The sequence below is a fragment of the Herpailurus yagouaroundi genome, unplaced genomic scaffold (assembly GCF_014898765.1).
Source record: "Herpailurus yagouaroundi ecotype Mexico unplaced genomic scaffold, PumYag 163, whole genome shotgun sequence".
Classification (NCBI taxonomy): Eukaryota; Metazoa; Chordata; class Mammalia; order Carnivora; family Felidae; genus Herpailurus; species Herpailurus yagouaroundi.
In genome coordinates, this window is record NW_024412404.1 from 54,351,733 (window position 1) to 54,356,188 (window position 4,456).

At 55.2% G+C, this 4,456-nt stretch overlaps 1 long non-coding RNA gene across 1 annotated transcript; it reads right to left on the reverse strand.

Moving 5' to 3' along the window:
• Positions 1 to 1,234: 1,234 nt before the first annotated feature.
• On the reverse strand, positions 1,235 to 3,328 carry LOC121037559 (uncharacterized). Its single transcript, XR_005793835.1, has 3 exons — positions 3,065 to 3,328; positions 2,017 to 2,070; positions 1,235 to 1,417 (listed from the first exon to the last, which is right to left on the reverse strand). It is a non-coding gene; the product is annotated as an uncharacterized LOC121037559 (long non-coding RNA).
• Between the last annotated feature and the right edge of the window lie 1,128 nt (positions 3,329 to 4,456).

The following is a 4,456-nucleotide window of genomic DNA, read 5'->3' on the forward strand; positions in this document are numbered from 1 at the left end:
CAATTGTTAACAAGATACTTCGTGTTTGATTTTCTCTCCAAGTTTTCACACTCTGGTGTGGATTTTGTACTTACACCTCATCGTAGTTTGGACTAGCCACATTTCAAGTGCTTAATAGCCCCGCGTGCAAGTGGCTACTGCCCTGGATGGCGCTGATCTTGGCCTTGATAAACATTGTGAGCACACGGCTCTATATTTTAAGAGCCTGTGTGTCTCCGCCTTGTCTGGGACAGACCGACTTCATGGAGCCTGAGGATAATCTGCTGGGACCCTGACAGGCCTGGAAGGTCTGCCTTTGGGCCCAGCAGTGGAGGTGATAACCCCCCAGGTCTTTCCTGCTCTGAGCAGGTCACTGGTGCCTTTGAAAACCTTCCCTCCCCAGATTCATTTCCTCCAGGGTCACACACGGGACTTCCGCACGCTCTGCAAATCTTCGTGTCCATTTTGTCCTCGGTGTCGTCGCCGGGAGTGTTCATAACAACCGCACAATAGACGAAAGCCCAATCGGGACCAAGAGCGGAGAGGAGGGCGAGGCGACAGGTGGCGGGAACTGTGCCCTCCCTTCCCCCGTGAGATCTGGGGCCCAGGGCTCTGGTCACCGTGGCGCCCAGATGTTGTCCTTGCTTTCCAGTTTAGAACATGGCCTCGGGGCGCCTGGGTGGCGCAGTCGGTTAAGCGTCTGACTTCAGCCAGGTCACGATCTCGCGGTCAGTGAGTTCGAGCCCCGCGTCGGGCTCTGGGCTGATGGCTCAGAGCCCGGAGCCTGTTTCCCATTCTGTGTCTCCCTCTCTCTCTGCCCCTCCCCCATTCATGCTCTGTCTCTCTCTGTCCCAAAAATAAATAAATGTTGAAAAAAAAATTAAAAAAAAAAAAAAAAAAAAAAAAGAACATGGCCTCACTGCCCCTGGCTCAACTCGGTGGTCTGAACCGAAACTCGGTCTTTCCAAGGGAGCTCCCCCTCTGTTGCCAATATTTATGTTTCATAATTCTTCGGGGTCAGGGGTGCAAGTGCTCAGGGGCTGTGCTCAGAGAAACAGCCAAGGGCCCACCCACAGGGGGCCGAGGTGGGAAAATGGGACCGCTCTCTACCTGGGTTCCCCTGACACTGGTCCCTGGGGTTCAGGAGGGGGACCAGGTGCCTGGGCTGGGCCAAAGTGGGTGGGAGACCCAAGGTCCTGGGGCTCTGGTTTCCCATTGGTTTGGGGGTACTTTGCCACTCCCCCTTTACCTCCAGCTCCCAGACACTTCCTTGTCTTCTTCTGGAAGGCAGCGGTTGAGGGCCAGAGCTCTGCCTTCCGACTGCCTGGGTTCAGATTCTGACCCTGCCGCTTACAGTGTGACTCCAGCACGTTCCCAAGCTCCGTTCGCAGCGGTGTCCTCATCTACAAACGGGAGAATAACTCCCTCCCTGGGTCTGCTGAGGACTGAACGAGGCAATACAGGTAAGAGGTAGCATCATGGCAGGCTACTCTCAGTAGCTTTTACTGGGGAGAGAGCTGACCCCCCAGCACTTTGGCTGGTGCTCAGGATAAGAGGGCCTTCATGATTTTCTCAGTTAACTAATTTTATGGACTCAAAACACAGCCTTCGCGTCAATCCATGCTGCTAGAGATCAGAACGATCTCTGAGATATTTTGTTAAGTGAGAAAAGCAAAGCGCGAATCCCACAGCCGCGCTGTGGAACAGACAAGCGCGGCCTGTAGTTGGAATGATATGGAAATTACTCGTAGGCGGGGATTCAGGCGGGAGCCAGGGGCAGGGGCACGAGAGGGGTTGACTTTTCATGATCCCGACCCTCGTGAGATTCAACGTCACCGGAGTGGTACTGCCCCTTTCCTTCTCTTCGAGCATGCGGTCCTTTTTCCATGAAAGAATTACCCACTGAAAAGCTCTCCCTCCCCCCACCCCATTACAAAGGAAAGCATGGTCATCGTAGCACATTTCTGAATTTGGGAGAAGAGCGTGAAAAGGTTCTGTCATTTCATCGCTGGACGGGTGAAGACCCAAAGGTCCTACCTGGGGAGATGGTCTGCTGCTAAATTCATTGGCTGGGTATCACCGCTTAGACATCTGTTGGGATTTAATTGGGGCGAGAGGAAGAGACCAGAGGGGTTACTAGTGCCTGTGGAATCCCAACAAACAAAGCACAGCGCACACACACATACACACACTGAAGGGAGACTACGCACTACTCTGCACCTCTCGACAACCAAAGCACTTTACACACGCATGTGCACACACACACACATGCACACACACGCAGTAATCCAAAGGGCTTCACATACCCATCCAGTAATCAAAGCACTTCATATACACACACCGATGACCAAAGAGCTTCGCACACATACACGCCTGACCAACTGAAGGATTCACACACCCACCCACACCTTCCCCAACAACCAAAGCTCTCCATACAGACACCCCCCTGCAAAAGAAAAACCCAAAGCGCTTTGATGTGTTTGCCGCCACAGCAGATACTTGAACATCGAGACGTTGGGCAGCGACTTTCTTTTCAGATTAATGAACAGAGAAAGATCGAGGCTGGGGGGGGGGGGTGCGGGGAGGCGGGAGAGAGCAATTACACCTAAATCTTTTCTCTGTTGATTAGGGATTCCTTCTCCAGCCCGCTTTGGCTCCTGCTAAATCTTTTTCTAATGAGATGTGGCTTATCCAGATCAGAGCGCTGAGAAAAAAGTTGCAATTAACTTTAAGAAGTAAAGGAGTGAGTGAGAAGGGGGAGGCGGGGAAGGGGCTGGGCTGGAGGGCAGGGAGAGCGGGTGCAGGGGAGAGGCTCTCCTGCAGGGCAAAGGGGCCCAGGCCCAGCGCCATCTGGTCCATCCTCCATTTTGATTCCAGAGCTCAAGGAAAGTCCCTCGTGCCCCCTATCCCTGCCGGGTCAGGCCTCTCGGCCACTCCAGGCTCCGGTCAAGGGTTGGGAGTGGTGAGGGTCCCCGGGGCCTGGGCCTTCTCCGCTCCGCACCCCCAACACCTGGTGGGGAGGGTGGGGGGCGGGACCCTCTCAGCCATCTCTCTCACACCTGAGCTCTTCCTTCTGCCCACTTACCCCTGCAAAGACATGGGGGCCCTCGACGGCGTGCCAGGAACCTCCCTGACCCCGGGTGTCAAGTCAGCACGAACTTCCAGACTTGCTGGAGTTGGCTGGCTCTCTGTTGGCAGCCAGAAGCAGCGGTGCTGTCGTGCCTACGGCACTGAGAGCCACAGCTGGGGTCTCTCTAGCTCTCGACCTCGCTCACTGCTCCCAGGGGGCAGTCGGGCCCCAGCTATTTTCAAGTGAGCCGCTTAGAAGGGCAGAGAGGGTCTGGGATTGAAAGAGACACTTCATCTAGAAATGGTGAAAAAAAAAGGGGGCGCCTGGGTGGCTCAGTCGGTTGAGTCTGGCTCTAGATTTGGGCTCAGGTCACGGTCTCATGGTTTGTGGGTTCGAGCCCCACGTCGGGCTCTGCACTGGCAGTGTGGAGCCTGCTTGGGATTCTCTGTCTCCCTCTATCTTTGCCCCTCGCCTGCTCTCTCTTTCTCTCTCATAAATAGATGGATAGATAGATAGATAGATAAAATGTTGACGAAGCTTCCAGAAGCTTCCAGAAGCAACACAGAGTCACCTTCATTTGTTCCTCTATTGATACACTCAAGCTCCGCCAAGCTGCAACTGTAGGAGGCGCTCCCCCTCTCTGGCGCTCGGTTTCTCCATCTCTCGAGAAAAATAAAGACGGGGCCGTGGGCAGCAGATCTCCAGGGGGCTTTGCCAGTCCCGATGCCTGGAGATGGGCAGAAGCCCAGGCGGACTCAGGAAGTCCTGGTCGGAGGGGTGACACCGGTGCCCTGGCCCCCGGGCCCTGCCCTGTGCCCCCACAGGACACGGACCCATCCCTGCAAACTATTATCCACGCACAGACTGGTTTCTGCGCGATTTGGCGATCAGTATCCAGCAGGGCCTGAGGGCAGCTTTCGCAGATCTTGGCGTCTGTCTCTAGCCCAGTGCTTGGGGTGGGGTCTCAAATAATAACCTGGCATCTGCATGCCAGCCGAGCTGGGGACCCCACGCTTGCATCACCCGAAATTAGGAGAAGCGGGGTGGACGGAAGGCCAGGGGCGGGGCACACGCTCCACAATCTTTAGTCACACGGAGTCATATATGCTAAAAAGGGTCCAGGCAGACCGTCCGAGTGGATTCCTTCCCTCTCTCATCCACACCACATCTTTTCCCCACCCCACGGACCTCCCTGTGCAAAGGAGAAGCGGTTTTTATTGCGCTGCTGGTGACTCAGGGGGAAAAAGTGAATCCGGGGCCTCTGAATCTTGGCCCACCTGATGATTTGCATGGTTCCCAAAGGGGAAGGGCCTGCGAGTGTTGGTGGCCACCCAGAAACACAGTTCCCTCAGGAGGATATTTGGGTGACCCCTTACCTCATAAGCTGTGGAGATGACACCAGGCCAG